This window comes from Papio anubis, chromosome Y, assembly GCF_008728515.1.
Source record: "Papio anubis isolate 15944 chromosome Y, Panubis1.0, whole genome shotgun sequence".
Classification (NCBI taxonomy): Eukaryota; Metazoa; Chordata; class Mammalia; order Primates; family Cercopithecidae; genus Papio; species Papio anubis.
This window is the reverse complement of record NC_044997.1, coordinates 4,134,044-4,151,067: the sequence shown is the minus strand read 5'-3', so window position 1 is coordinate 4,151,067 and position 17,024 is coordinate 4,134,044. Positions and strand designations below refer to the sequence as shown.

At 37.2% G+C, this 17,024-nt stretch overlaps 1 protein-coding gene across 1 annotated transcript in view; it reads right to left on the bottom strand.

Moving 5' to 3' along the window:
* LOC110740399 (neuroligin 4 X-linked) overlaps window positions 1-17,024 on the bottom strand; it is a 313,633-nt gene that overhangs the window by 92,324 nt on the left and 204,285 nt on the right. The gene's annotated exons all lie outside the window — the stretch shown is intronic.

Genomic DNA, 17,024 nt, shown 5'->3' with positions numbered 1-17,024 from the left:
TTTCATCCTGTGTGTCTCAGGGCCAAATATGTTACATATGTTGTCATTCATCAGATCCCCATAGCAGATGCAAAACAGTTCATATGTATTACAACTTCTATCTTATAGCTTCTCTGCCATTCAATCCTTTAAGGAAAAAATAACTGATGTTCTTTTATCTTTTTCAGTCGCATCGGGTAATGAGAAATTCTCCTGTGTCAACAGCAGCGCATAGGGTTAAAGAGACATCAAGCCATGGGCTTTGGACCAGGTCAAAGGCAAAGATACCTATGGATTTTTATACCTTGATCATGCCACTGTGGGATTTTCTGTAAACTATTTTAGCCAATTCATATATTTTGAATATTTTAATGTTATGGGCCAATAAGAGTTCATGCTAATATTCATCATGATGTAACTAGTAATTCATTTCATGAAAACAATGCATTTCTGGCATGCTAAGGACAAAAAGCTGTGCTGATTGGGATTTGAACAATTGAAGACTAAGAAGTGTATTTTCTTGTGTAGGGGTAGGGAACCATTCCAGGAATGTGGACATAAAGTTAAACAGCTTTATCATCCTTAAACCAAAGCACAGGGACATAGCATCATTTGGTCTTTTCTATTTTCCTCCCTCAGTTTCCCTGTCAGCCAGATCCATACCCTGCATCTGACACCAGAGGATAGGTGAGGTAGACAAAGCTGTTAGTTCCTGCTTTAAAACTGAATTATTAAAATGTTATTTAAATACTCAAAACCCACATGAAATGTTTTTTGTTACTTTCCATGTGATGATAATGTTTGTTTTGGTTATGATTTAGATTTCTACTCCAGGGCCCTGGCAGCCCTGTGTGAAAAACATGTATTTGCATTATGTTAGTAACAAAAAGAGTTGCCCCTGGAAACCTGAGTTACTTGGCACAGTATGTATAATTTATTTCACTGACATTATAATGTGTCTTAGAGCTTGGGATTATTATCACAGAGCTGGAAAAAGATAGAAAAAAATAAAAATAGTAAAGCAAGTTACAAAGCAGTATAATTAACATCCCAATTTGCAAAAAAGCACTAAAAATAAATGTGTAAATGAATAAATGTGTGTGTGTGTGGGTGGTATACTTGTACAATAGCTGTCTGTAATTCAAGAGCTGGAGAAAATGTATGGAAAACACTGATAGGCAAATTTCACATGTTATACATTACCATATTTTAAAAATATGTTAAAAACTAAATATATTTTAAAGCAATATTTCAAAGAAGTTACATAATTTCACAAAGGAATTTAGATAAACTGAGAGGCATAAAAGCAAAAAATGCCTTTTTTTACTAAGACTGATGAAGAATTTACCATTTTTATGCTGTTGTCTCTTACACATCATAAGATAGCATATAAATTGTGTGTGAAAAGCTCAATTTACTACCTTTTCTATTTAGTACTTTAACGAGTAGCTGTCTAAACATATTGGTCCTTAAACTAAAATAATAGTGTAATGGAGAAAAATTCTAAGTAAAATAGCAGAATGTAAGAGGAAAATGTTTTAGAAGGGCAGGTGGATAGTCATATGTTTTTCACTCATATAAAGTAGTTTCTTATCCTTCTTAACCAGTTTGCCATATGATCCAATAATTATTTCATTTTTAGGACAAGGTTTTAGTAAGTTTGTGAATCTTGTACTTTACTATGGCATTTTCCATAATTTAATCTATTACAAAATTATTTTCTTCTAAAAATGCTTAAAATATTCACATGAATAATAAAGTTCAGACTTCAGGTGGCAGAATCTTATTTTTAAACAAAGATACACAAATTTTGTAGAATGTTCATTGTGAAAATAAGTTAAAATTCTGAATAATGCTTTTTGTAAAGAGAGACTGCCTTTCAGAATCTAACAGCTGTTTTGGTAGACTTGCAATAAACTTGGTGAAAAGGTTTTGAAGGTCACAAAAGAAATCTGTTGTCACTCCAGTAACAGTCTTTGACTCCTTATCGTTCTTATTTAAATAAATTACAATAATTCCTTCAGAATTTCTATTTTGTTTTCAACAGGTATATAGATTTCCCTTCACTGACATACCAAGTTCTCAAATTTGAAATTAAAATAGTGCAGAGAAAACCTTGCCCAGGTTGGATGGGTATCAAAAGTTATATTTAACACCATATCCATTTAAGATCTAAAAATGAGAATGTTAAATTGGTTTAGATTCCAAGACATTTTCTGGAATACTCAATTCCATAAAAGTCAGCACAGCCATTTACATAAGACACAAGAGCTTAAAAAAAAAAGCTAATTCTGATTTACTAAAATATCAATGTCAATTTGAAATCCTATTAAGGCTGGAAAAGCAGTTCTTTACCATGAATACTAAAAATATGAGTCATTTCAAAATTTAAATATATTTTTTACATTTTTGTGAACCCCTAAGGTATCTTGAAGAGGATTTATCACCTGAAACTTGCACAACATAAAAAATATGATTTTTAACTGCTCAAACAAAGTGTTGAGGGATGGTTTTGTTTCTACTGCATGTAGGAGCACATCTCTCTATGATGTGTGAGAAGCCAAGTGAAGAGAATTGAACACATTCAGTCTCATTTCCCTTCATGGCATCTTATACCTGCTTTCACCTGGTTTGCACGAGGTGTTTCTGTCTCCATGTTAGCATAAATGTGAATCACGAAGCTCATTTTGTGTTGTGTTCTAGGAGAAGGCAGCTAGACACACTAAGATGGGAAGAGACAGTGCTTATTCTACTAATCACATTAGCCAATCATATTAGCTAATTAAAAAATCCAAACTATTTGACATTAAGTATGTATATATGTTTCCACAAAAAGAGATAGTCAAGTGTATTACAATAACTCCCAAACCTGCAGTCTCAAAACATACTTGGTTCAAAGTATATCATACTGTATGCATCATTGGGCAGAGCATTTTATAAGGCCTGTAGTACTGAGGTGATTTTATTCACTTTAAGACTCAAGATAACAAGTTCTGAGATATTTGGCAGTTTTCCAAGGTCTTAAAAGTCAGAGAGGAGACTTATTGCCAACGCAGAACAACACTTTTGCAAAAACATCATAGAAGAATTAACTATCACTATGTGTATTTGTTTTTTAAAAGAATAATAAATATAAACTAAAACATGTAAAACAAAAATGCACTTGGCTCCATTTTAATCAAAACAATAGCCGAGTTTATTGATTTCTGTAGTTTTCCTATACTGTCTTCTTTTACAGAATGAATATTAGTATTCTGCCCAAATTCAACTTTGAACTCTGAAACTCCTCTCCCCAGGAGATGGAATTAGGAGGCAGCGTCTTTAAGAGGTCATTAGATCCTGAGTATGGAGTCCTCATGAATGAGATTAGTGCCCTTAAAGAATAGATCTCAAAGAGCTCCATCACCCTTTTTCCATGTGAGGACACAGGGAGAAGTTCTGTCTATGGACCAGGAAGTGGGCTGTGAAGAGACTGAAACTTCCAGTACCCACATGTTGGACTTCTAGCCTCCAGAACTGTGAGAAATAAATGTCAGTTTTTTACAACCCACCCCACTGCCCCAGATTATGTTATTTCATTATAGCAGCCTGAATGAAGTAAGACAGAAATTGGTGCTGATAGTGTGGCATTGAGATAACAAATACCTACAAATTCAGAAGCTGCTCTGGAACTGGCTAATAAGTAGAATCCGAAAGAGTTTTGAAGTGTATGGTAGACAGACCCAATGTTGCCATGAATAGAATGTCAAAGGTGATTCTAGAGAGAGTTCAGGAAAAAGATAAGAGCTGCAGAGAAAGCCTTAATTATCTTAAGGAAGATCTCTGCAATTTGAACAGAATGACACTAGAAATACGGACAGGAACTTCCATTTATATGAGCTGTCAGAAGCAAATGAGAAATATACCATTGCCCAATGAAAGAAAGGTGATAATTGCTACAAAGCAGCAAATAACTTGTCTGAACTGTGTTCATGTTTTAGTATTTTTTGGAAGGAAGATATTGTGAGTGATAAAAGTGGATATTTATTAATTTATCAATGAATGTAAAAAGAAAAAAAAACCCATATGAATGAACTAATGTGTGTAAGGAGTCATGGTAGTCTGTAAAGAGTTATAACATCTTACCACAAATTATCCATGAAAGAGCAGTTTGTTATTTTAAATAAACCTGCATTTTCAACAACACAGTTTTTGTGGTCCATTCACAGTTGGGTCTCTGAGCCTTCATTAACAGAATTGCCCCCATGGAGCTGCTGCAGGGAGGACTTTCATCAGTTCACACTCCAGATTTGCTTATGCATCTGTGGGTTGCTGTATTCAATGTCTTCCTCACTTCTTTCTTCCATAATTAGCTTGCTCCTTGTGATCACTTCAACACTGACATTTAGTGATTTCAGATAATTAGAATGATTCAGAAAAAAATGTAACTATTTTCAATTCCTTTCCAGATAACAATGATTAACGTCTGGAAGAAACTTAGTCTTCTACCTGTCTCAATGGGTGTTTATTCTCTGCAGGACTCAAAACATTTTCCATGAGACCTAGTGACATGCTCATTCCTAGCTTTCTACAATCTCTTTTACCTAGAATTTCTCAATTAACATTTTTCTAGGCTACCACTACCAATCTGAAATTTTCCTTTGAAGCAATTTATAAAATCCTATCTCCTTTATGAACATTTTTGTTCTCTGGATCTAAACTGTTGGAATGGGGAGGTACTTTCATCCCTGTCTTAATAAATTCAGTCTCCTTACTCTCCAAGTTTAGGTAATATGAATGACATAGTTATAATAATGTGCATGTCTCTTACCAGTCATGTGCTTCTATTGTCAACTGGTTAAGCTCTTAGAAGGCAGGGTCATAAGTTAAATCAGTTAAATGTAATCTGATACAGTGTTGTACCAATTAATTGATACCATATTGCTTAACTCATACTGTCTTATATAATAAAATGTAGTTGTCAATAATTAGACTAATGTTGACAGGGAAGTTGGAGTATTAAAGGGCTAGACTTTAAAAATCTCAGAATGAGGCCAGGCGTGGTGGCTCATGCCTGTAATCCCAGCACTTTGGGAGGCTCAGGTGGGCAGATCACCTGAGGTTGAGAGTTTGAGACCAGTCTGACCAACATGGAGAAAACACGTCTCTACTGAAAATACAAAATTAGCCGGGTGTGGTAATGCATGCCTATAATCCCAGGTACTCAGGAGGCTGAGTCAGGAGAATTGCTTGAAACTGGGAGGCAAAGGTTGCAGTGAGCCAAGATTGCACCACTTCACTCCACGGGTGACAGAGTGAGACTCCATCTCAAAAAAAAAAGTAAAAAAAAAAAAGAGGTAGGTGTTAATTCAGCACATTTGTCCTATCAGTAACAATTTTCTCAACAACACTTTTCTTTTTGCAAGAAAATGACCCATTTCCTTAATCAATTTCTCCTCCACTGCTCAAATCTGCATTTGGATATGCATTGCACAATAACACACTTAATAGACTTGGACGAAATGATATTAGACAAAACTGAGTTTTAAATGCAGCCTTCCTGTTAGGCAACCACAGTACATTCTGTTCAGGATCAGAGGGACAACGATATTAACAGAATCATAATGTCTTTTCCAAAAAGCAAAGATCATCCTAGTGCACGGAAAATGTGAAAGATGACAATATTTCAAGACAGAAACTTTAATTTTTAAAAATGATTTCCCCATCTCCAGACACAGGCTCATTATTAAATATCATGAATTGATTTGTGCTGTAAGAGCAACTTGAAGCATCTTTCTGGTAATGGTAACTAGTGTACTGCATTTTCTCAATACAGAACATCTAATGAAAGGGGAGTCTTTAATATTCAGATATAATTAAAAGTAACACTCATACACAAATGTGCACACACACAGACACACAGGCACACACATAGGCACATATATGTCCGTACATATGTGTGCATGTATGTATGTATGCACACACGTGTTTTCGTGTGTGTATGCACGTGGGTGTGTGTGCAATCCTCATCATCTCATCCTGTTTACTTCATTCACTCCAAAGCATTTAAGTTAAGATATGCCAATGCAAACTACCAAACTATGAATAAATAACTTGCAATGTGTGCCCCATTTATTATACTGATTTAACTGAGGAAAACTATGCCCCAAAGCTTCTGGTCACTCCTTGCTATCCCAAACTACCGCTGTTATTTTGCATTGATTATGGAAACTTGCATTGTTTAAGTTCTTACTGTTATCCTTCTTTTACTAAGAAACAATCAAAAACAAAATTGTCACTAGACTAAACATTGCCTACCAAATTCCTTACAAATACTCTTTTACTATACTAAAAAAGGAAGCAAACTTGGAAAACAATTATAATTAATAAAAAATGAAAAAAATTCTTACAGAAGTTAAGTCCCTGCATCTACTGCATAGTCTATGAAAATGTGACTACAGGATTCTTGTCAATTGCCACATCTTCACAAGAGTGGGCCTGCTGGTTTATGACTGTAATCCTAGCACTTTAGGAAGACAAGGTGGGGGTATCTCTTGAAGACAGGAGTTCAAGACCACCCTGGCTGACATACCAAGTCCTCATCTCCACAAACAAACAAACAAACAAAAACAGTTGTGGTGGCATGCACCTGTAGTTCCAGCTGCTCAGGAGGCTGAGGTGGGAGGATTGCTTGAGCCTAGCAGTTTGAGACTGCAGTGAGCTATGATTGCACCACTGCACTCCAGCCTGGGTGACAGAGCAATACTCTGCCTGCAAAGAATCTAAAGGTTACACATATATGAATGGACGATATACACAAACGGAAGTACATAAAATTGTTTTCCTCTAAGAGAAGCAGAAGACATCACAGCCCAGAGTATGGGACTGATGATGATCTTATGAAGTTGGCCTGCAATATCCCCCAAAACAGCATAGACAGGCAGGTAAAAACACTGTTGGTTGAAAATAATAAGGAAGCTGTAAAATAGAATATCAGTGTGAGGCCTAATTGTTTGTTTACTTGTTTTGAGACAGGGTCTTGCTCTCTTGTACCGGCTGGAGTGCAGGGGAATAATCATGGCTCAGTGTATCGTTGTAACCTTGTAGCTGAATCCTTGTAACCTCCCAGGCTCAGACACTCCTCCTACCTTAGCTTCCCTAGTTGCCAGGACTGCAGGTGTGAGCCACTAGGCCCAGCTAATTTTTTACAAAATTATTTGTAGAGACAAGGTCTCCCTATGTTGCCCAGGCTGGTCTTGAACTCCTGGCCTCAAGCGATACTCTTTCCTAGGCCTTTCAAAGTGTGAGATTACAGGAGTGAGCCTGTGTGTGTAAGATCTGTTTTTAAGAGTAAATGTTAAAACCAAAGAAAAGATAATTTTTACTTGGTTCTATGTCAAATATAAATTTAACAGAAAGTCATTTGTTGCAACAACTGAGACTATTAACTTTTCAGCATATATAAAAGTGATTAGGTTTCAGACAAATACAGCACTTTTTAAAATAAATCAATAAAAGTTCAATTGCATTATGCAAAATGAGCAAAGGATGTAATCAACAGAACAAAATACCTAAGTGGATTTTAAACATATGGACAAGTTCCCAGCCTATCTCATACAAAAGAAACAAACTAAAAATTACTATTGATATATTAGACAGAACTGAGGCCAGCAAAGTATGCTCCAGCTGGTCCTGACCCTCTTTTTGTTAACACAGATTTATTGGAAGATAGCCACACCATTCATGGACAAATCATCTATTGCTGTTTTTATATTGCAAGGGCAGATTTGAGTAGTCAGGACAGAAATGATGTGACTCACATTTACTATCCGTTCCTTTACAGGAGTTTTACTGACTTGAGACAAACAAAAATGACATGTTTTATAACACTGTAATGGTAAGAATGTGGCCAAGGTACATTTATAGGTTGTGGTTGGAAGCTAAATTGTTTAGTCCTCTAAAACTCAATAACATCTACATATATTTAAAATAGACATGGAATCCTACCCCACTCAAAGGTGTGTGAAAGGTGTTTCACTGCACTAGGGTTTATGGTAGCAAGTATTTGGAAAGAATCTACATTCCCAACCATGGACGTCCAATCAATGAATATCATATATGGGTCTATGACAGAGGCTTCCTGAAGAATGAGGTGGATGTCTATGTGACAAAACAACCTCAAAGTTATGTTATTAAGCGGAAAAACCAAGATGTTGCACTGGCATTTCCATGACTGTTTAGCCACAATGTCTCTGGAAGGACTCTTAAACCACAAGAAAAACAGGTGGTCACTGATACAACTGAATGAAGAGGTGGGGAATGGCATGGCCAAATAGTGTCTCTTTATGCCCTCTGTTACACTGGATTTTTTAAGCAACATGCGCAATTAGGTTTTCAAAACAAACACATAAAAAACTCTTCAGGCATTGAAATGAAACATCATTCAGTATTGAATATCTGCAGCACATATGTATATGTAAACTTCAGAAACAACACATGAAAGAAAAAAAGATGGAGTTTAATCCACAGTCATCAAGTTAGAGAATGGGGAGACATTGCAGTTGGTAAGGCTCAAGGGAAGGGAAGAGGAGAAAACTCTAAACCATGAATTTAAACACAAAATACAAACTGGAGTGTTCCCTTTCCCAAAATCACATTGACTAACATAATGAAAAATTTAACATTCTTCTGCAGGATAGAATGGATGAAGTGTTTAAAAGATTAAGCTGAGGGCATACCAATTCACATTTGCCAGACGAGAAAAGGGAGAGGCCATGAAACAGACCACAAATTAATCAAAATTCCTTCAAATAAAACACAGACAGCAATAATCCTCTGTTATCCACGGGGGACACATACCAAGACACACAGTGGATACCTGAAAACACAGATACTACTGAACCCTATATGTACTATGCATTTTCTTATACATATATGCCTATGATAAGGCTTAATTTATCAATTAGGCATAGTAGGAGATTAGCAATAATAGCTAATAATACAGTAGGATAATTGTAACAATATGCCAGCATCACTACTCTTGCACTTTGGGGCCATTGTTAAGTGAAATAAGGGTTACTTGAACACAAACACTGCATTAACATAACAGATGTGGTCACTGAGAAGACTACTAAATGACTAAAGATCAGGCAACCTCACCAGCATGGAGATGCCAAACAAAGGGAGGATTCACTTGCTGGACTGGACAGATTGGGAGGCAGCAGGACTGCTGGGGATTTCATCATGCTATTCAGAATCAACAGCAATATAAAACTGATCTACTGTTTATTTCTGGAATTTTATCTAGATAATTGAAACTGCAGAAAGTATAACTGAGGACAAATGAGTAGTACTAATGAATTCAGTCATCTTTTATGGAATCAACATTATGCAGTTGTTCAGTAAGTCACCATGTAAATTGTTTGAGAGGTAAAGCTGATTATGTGTCACAAAGAAAAATCCTAGTATTTTCTATTGCTTAATTGAGTATTCAATTTAATTTCTTAAATCTTGAGATGAGACTCCAAAGGAAGCAAGGGGTGTTTACTATCTGAAGACTCCCTCTCTCTTTTCTTCTGAATCTATCCTCCCCACCTTTTTTTTTACTGCCATTCATAAAGCAGATTCCAGTGTCTTTACCGGGCCTACAACAGCAGTGTTTCTTTTGGGAAAATCTCTTGGTGAAAGAAAGGACTGGCAGTTAAACTCCAGTCAAAACAAAAAAGCATCTATTAATAATCATCCAATTTCAAACTCTAAGCATCTTCTGTTTTAGGTAACTTCTCTGACTTAAATAGTCATAATGTTTTCAACAAACAGACACTCTATTTTTTAGAATATTTCCTGTTTAAACTGGAAATACATGCAACTACACTCTGGCAAAAGGAAATAGACTATGTCCTTCCTAGTGAATAAAGGCCACTATATCAGATTAGAAGATTGAAACTTCCAGAAGACCAGGGAAGGGAATCTTCCAGCCAAATGAATAAACACAAGAAAAATATAGAAATTGTATGGTTCCTCACGCTTCACACTCTGTGAAAATATATCTCAGAGAAACCTCGTTTGGTGACTAATGAAACTTCTTGCTGCAAATATCTTTCTCCTCCTGTTGTAAAATCACTTAATTCATTTTATCAAGTGGGAGTCATCTGCTCTGAAAACTCTTTTCCTTTGGTTAATGTGTCTTTCTGCTCTCGTGTTGTTCTCAAAAATAAAAGTAAATGCACCCCTTTTATAGCTGGTAGGCATATTTTCTATCCTTCAAATTTGAACAGATCATCTCTAATCTCAACAGTTTATTTTACATTTTCCAAGATTTGTGCATTAGTATGTTTATACTACGGTTAAGCCTCTGTTATCTGTTCAGAAAAATGTTTTTAGAAATAGTAGAAGCTCTTCATGTCCCTTGACCCACAGTTTACAGAGACAAGCCCTATGGCAGAATGTTCACATTGTACGTACTTCTCATGATGATAACAGAGATGATCAACTCGGTGCCACTTCTGAATTATTCCCACTTGCTCATGATATTAAATAAATACAAATGCAGCCAACTGCACTGCCTCATGTTTTCTCACAAACATAAGGAATATTGGGAAAGGAATATTAAGACAGATCTACTCGTTTTTTAATCAATAATTGGTCTCACATACCGGAGCATTAAATTCATGTAAGGAATCTAAACTAAAGAGTTACGGGTTTAGAAGTTTGTTGCAACAGTTTGAAATCCTTGAAGGGTTAAAAAGATGGTCAAAGTAAGAGAATATCAGGTATCTCTTACAGAATACAATTTTTCAGTTCAAAAGTATTTAGCTTATTTATTTTTTATTTTTAGAGACAGGGTCTTGCTCTGTCACCTACAGTGGAGTACGGTGGAATCATCAATAGCTCACTGTAGCCTTGAACTCCTGAGCTCAAGTGATAGGATCACCTCAGACTCTCTGAGTAGCTGGGACTACAGGCATGTACCACCATGCCTAGCAGCCTTTTTTTTTTTTTTTTTTTTTTAAATGTTTTTTTAGAGGCAAGTCTATGCGACACAGGTCTCAAAATCTCAGGCTAATAAGATCCTCCAGACTTGGCCTCTCAAAATGTTTGGAATACAGGCATAAGCCACTGTGTCTGGCTGCTTATTATTTTTACCTGTAAAGATGGTTTTAAAAAATTATTTATTTTAATTGATAAAAACTGTATCTCTTTATGTACTGGTATCTGGTAACTGTGAACCAGGGATGCTATTCAATATTTACAATGCAGAGGACCAGCCTAACAAAGCAAAGAGTTATGAAGTCCCAAATATCAGTAGTGCTGGGGCTAAACAAATCTGACTGTGGATTAGGTAGATGTGGCTCAAAAATGGAAAGAGCAGCATGGTCTTTTTCTCACTGCATAAAATGATTTGCTTCAATCATCACATCAGTCTTTTCCACGACGTTCAGTAGATAGATTGTGTCTGACACAGGGAGGTCCTCCAGCAGATGGTTCAGAGTACCATGCATATTGTTAACACTGGTTTTAAGTCAGTCTTGTGCCCTGGGCAGGTACTCCAAGAAAGGGTCCTCTCTTTGAAGACTCAATTCTAGGAAAATGGCTGGTGCATTGCTCTTGCAGTAAGCACCTGCTTTCAATATGTCTATGGATGTGACTGGATGGGAAGTATGCACAGCTCAGAAATGTGTCTTCAATAACTACATGCCCGACTGAAAAAGAATCATGTTCAGATGTAGGGTGCAAGTTTAAAAATTCCATTTAGGTGACACTTCATTTTTCTCCAAGAATATTCTAGTTAGTGGAAATTTTATAATATAACTAAAGCTGCTTGCTTCCAGTTGGATTTGAAAAGATAAGCCTTTGTATTTCTTTGGAAAATTAATTGTCCTTATATGTGTAGTTCTATATGAAGTTTCTAGTCTATGATATTGATCTGTTTGTCTATCTTTATGTGAATAACACCCTGTTTCAATCACTAAAGCTCTACACTAAGTCTTGACGTCAAGTAGCAGGAATCCTCCCAACATGTTCTACTGCTACAAAGATGTTTGGCTATTGCAGATCCTTTGTATTTTGATTTACATTTTAAATTCATCTTGTTAATTGATGTATTTTCTAAAAGTCTACTATTATGTCATTTGGGATTGCAATGAGTCTGTAGATTAATTTGTACAAAATAAATATCTTAACAATATTGTATCTTCTCAGGAGGGTGTTTTGTTTGTGAACACAGTCTTTTCCCCATTAGCTTAAGCCGTCATCAGTGTCCCTCAGTGGTAGAATGTAGAGACAACACAATGAACATTCTTACACAGAAGAGAACGCATAGCTGCACCAGAATGGCATCCTTCATGATAGTCTATTTGGAAAGGCATATGTCTGAAATTTAGCTCAATGCATTCAAAATACTGATTTGCACACTGGGAATAAAGACAGGCTACAAAGTGGTCAAGTTGGATTAAAGAGACTAAGGACAAATACACAGTATGCTAAGTACGATAAGTAGAGGGGAAAGAGGAGAGGGCTGAGAGACCCTCTGTTCAAAAGGGTGCCTTCTACTGGGTACATGAGAAATAGACATGCTTCTAGCCGGGAAATGCAGCCCCACAACTACCCAGGCTGCACAGTGTGTCCAGGGCTAAATTTCAGCCTCTTTTAGTACCTTAGCTTTCAACATTGCACCATGCAAACTACACATAATACCAGCACACTTATGCTTGTGCATGCAAAAATTTTCAGCTGCAAGAAATGCAGTTTTATTCAGATTGCTGAATGGTTTGCCTATCCCTGAAACACCAAGTCAAAGATGGCTTTATCAAGAACGCATGCACAGTACAGCAATTCTGACACCAGAAGATATGGTCTAGTATTTGTGATGAAATATGTGACCACATTCTCCCTGTGGGATTCAAATCTATTTAAAGGTGGTATCTAGACTCTAGGGTAGAAAAAGTAAGAAAAATACCAAAAATGTTTCTTTTCTTTTCTTTTTTGCAAAGGAACAATGTCCAATGAGACATTGTCCTTCTTAGGGGATTCCTTCTCTCCGTTTGCGCCACAGCATAATCAATGAAAACATAGCAGAAACCATAACAGAGATAAGTGAGAGGACAGTGGAGAATTTTATCTCTACCTCTAATTTCATTCTCATTTCTGAAAGGGTATGCTAACTTGCAATCCCACAGTGCCTGAAGGCTCATGTGACAATGATGCTTGCAATTTCCATGAGCCAGTGTGTTTTCTCCTGAGCGAGATGGAAAGATGACAGGTAAGGGCCTGATACTCTCTTGCCTAGAAAATCCATGAGGATATAAGGCCCCTTTCTCGGCATGCAGTGTTCAGAGGAAATCGTGAAGATTACATCCATCCATGCTAATAACAGTAAACAAGTGAGAATGATGCTAGCATTTGATTAAAAACACCACATAGGCAGGGGACATCTGTTGTGGACTGATAATGCCAATGAGTTATAATTGAAATCAACAGCAAAGACAGGAATAATTGCATGTCCAATCTGAAGACAGACTTCTTCCTGTTTGTTTTATTTTACCTTCATTTTAATTTCCTTATAGTCTCACCATCTGATTTCATTTAATGAAGGGGGCAAGGGGCAAGAAAGATAAATTTAATAAATTTCTACAACTCAGATTATTTGACAAGAGATGGGCTTCCTCCTGACAGAAGGAATTTTGTGTGCGAAGAATTCTAATTTGGGCCTTTTCCTGTCCTGTCAGTTTCAGCTGAAGTTTTGAAGCAAAAATCCAAATCATATTGACAGAATAACACTTCTGGAGTGTTTACTCTTGATCAGGTACCCCTCTTAGCTCCATTTACATCTGTATTTTTATCATCATTAGAACTGGACCTGATAAGGAAGAAAGAAAGAAACAAATAACAGGTTTAGACACAAAGAGTGGTTACATAACTTGTCCAGAATCACAGACAGATCTATAAGTGCCCAACGTGGGACTTGTACAATGTCTTACTCCATTTGCATTACTATCAAAGAATACCTGAGGCTGAGTAATTTAGAAAGAAAAAAGGATCCAGAAATGACAGCCTACATCTGTAATCTTAGCACTTTAGGAGGCTGAAGCAGAAGGATCCCTTGAGGTCAGGAGCTTGAGACCAACCTAGGCAACACAGCAAGACTTTGTCCCTACAAATGCTTTTAATAAACAGTAACTGGACATGGAGACATGCATCTGTATTTCTAGATGCTCAGGAAGTTGAAGTCAGAGGAAGGTTTAAGCCTAGGAGTTTGAGGCTGCAGTGAGCAATGATTGCACCACTGTACTCGTGTCTAACAGAGCAAGATACTGTCTCTAATTAGAAGAATAAAAAGAAAAGAGGTTTATTTGACTCACAGTTCTGCAGGGTGTACAAGAAGCATGATACTAGCGTCTGCTTCTGACGAGGGACTCAGGGAGCTTACATTCATGGTGGAATAGGAAGGGGAGCTGCTGGTGAGAGAGGGAACAAGAGAGAGAGGAGAGAACGCTGCCAGACTCTTTTTAACAACCAGATCTCCTAGGAAATAATAGAGCACGAACTCATGTATCATCTGCAGGACTGCCCCAAGTAGTTCATGAGAGATCTGACCCAAGACCCAAATGCCTCCCACAAGTCCTACCTCTAACGGTGGGGATCAAATTTCAACATGAGATTTGGAGAAGAAAAATATGCAAACTATATCAATCCCTTTGAGTATGGCTTCAAACTCTGGTCTCTGCTTGCCTTCAAAGCTGCTTTCAGACAGCATCTTAGGGGACACGAGTAGCTCTCCCCATATTCTAAACCAAGATTTGTCAATCTTAATTCTAGTGGCATTATGAATGAGATAATTATTTGTTCTGGGTGAGCCATACTCTGCATAGCAGTATGTTGAGCAGCATCCAGGATTTGTAACAATTAGATACCAGAAACATCAACAAACTCCAGCTGCAACAACTGAAAGTGTTTCCAGGCAGAGCCAAGTATCCCTTGGCAAGGAAAACATATACCCCATTAAAAGTTAATGGTTTAGCTGGAGGAGGCATTTTAAATATGTGCACACAAAAAAGCATTGACTTAGAGCAGGGTTTATAAATCAGCACCATTGACATTTGGAATCAGATCATTGCTATGGGCAAGTGTCCTGTGCATTGCAGGATATTGAATGGCAACCCTGGTCTCCACCAACTAAATGCATTAACACCCTTCAAACTCACTGTAACAACTGGAAATGTCTCCTTACATTGCCAACTGGGGCACACCTGTCCATGACTGAGAGCCATGGTTCTAAATCAACAAATGTGTCCCCCAGTGCAAGACCTAGTACTAGACTATGGGGGTAGCCCTACCATACATGACCCATCAGCCTTAGTCAGGTCTTATAGGGAAGCACAAACACAGTGGTGAAAGTTGAAGATGCTGGAGGGTTGGCCATGTCAGCTATGACAGTGATGGAGCCAAATGTGAACCACATAGAAAGAAGTGCTCCTTGGTCATCTAGAAAGAGACTCTTCCCTGATTTCACCATTGGAGACCACATGAGGGTCAGAGAATAGGTCCAGCTGAAGTGATGGAGGGGAGAAACAGACTCAGCCCAAATTAAGTGAACTGCAGTGGATGGTACTGGCCACAGAACCCCTGAATTATTGTATGCCTCCAAAGCAAAGTTCAAGCATGTACAGCTTCTGCTCCCAGAATACTGTAGCATCAGATTTTAACTCCATTACCAGGCATACAAGAAGTACCCTTTTCCTTTTATGGCCCTTTTTCTCTTAGTGAGGAAAGTTGTTACCTTCACACTCATTTCTTATTGAATTGTGTCCTGTCTGTGGCTGTCCCAGGATAGAAAAATGAAAAAAAAAAAAAAATGTAATGGAGGAGAAACTGCAATAGACTGAACTGGATGGTTAAGATTCTTGAGTGGCCAGAATTCCTATTCTTTAGGCATATTAGTCAGCCAAGGGTGAGGATAAAGAAGGCTACTGATTAGATTGAGATGTAAGAATGCATTTGCTACCTGTTTGTGTTTTATTAAATCCAGCTAGTCTGTACTTTACTAGAACCTCTTAGGGGTAGGTGGGAGTTGTGTAACTACTGAATAAGACATTTTATACAAGTCATTTAGAGGAGAAGGCTTACATAAGGCAATTTAGGTGATCTCTTCTCATGCTATTTTAAACTTTCTTTTGAAAATAATTGTCTAAAACACACCATCCCCCAACCAGGAGAAATATGGTGAACTTTTGGATACATTCTGTCTTTTGCCACGAAGAACTATGCCATCAGTCTATGCACTAGAGCTAGCAGCATGCAAACAATTTTATGTATCTTTTATTCCATCTCTGAGATTCTTAGCAGTTCCACAAGGACGATACATATATCACTTAGTGGAAAGATCATCTTACTTCCTGGTCAAACCCGATAGAATGCAATGACACCCAAGGGACTCACCAAAAATTCCGATCTATTTGCAGAGCCATGATCATGATACAGAAGTCTGGGATGGCCATATACCAGAGGGATATTGAATTCATTATGTTCTACAAGCTTTGTTGTTTGGACATACTCATATAACTTGACTGCCTTAATCCTATATAAGTATTCAAGGGAGTATTTACTATAAATGATAAGAAGTGAGTAAATCAGTGTCAAAACATGTCCCTTCTTTGATGTTAGTCATGCCAATTGTTTTGGATATTTTAAAATGCTTTTGAGAATGTTTTTGGTAATATTTTCTATTTTATTTCAGTTTCTGAAATCTTTGTCAAAGCTCCTCTAATGAATGAATGATTTTAATAATCCTTCTCCATGTAGCTATAGTTTTGCAAGAATTTCTCCACCCTCACTTGGTTAACTGAAGCAAATGCTATGGTTATGTATGCAAATCCTATTTAACAGAAAGGAAATTCCCATGAAGGCATTGTCCTCTTCTTCCCCTGGGGAGCCTTATGCACAAAATTGCTTCTGTATGCAGAAGGCATCTGGATACTATAAAATATTGTACTCCATGGGAGAGGGCACAGAAACAGATAGATGGATGAGTCAGGGAGAAGTAAGGTTGATGGAAAATTGTGGTATCA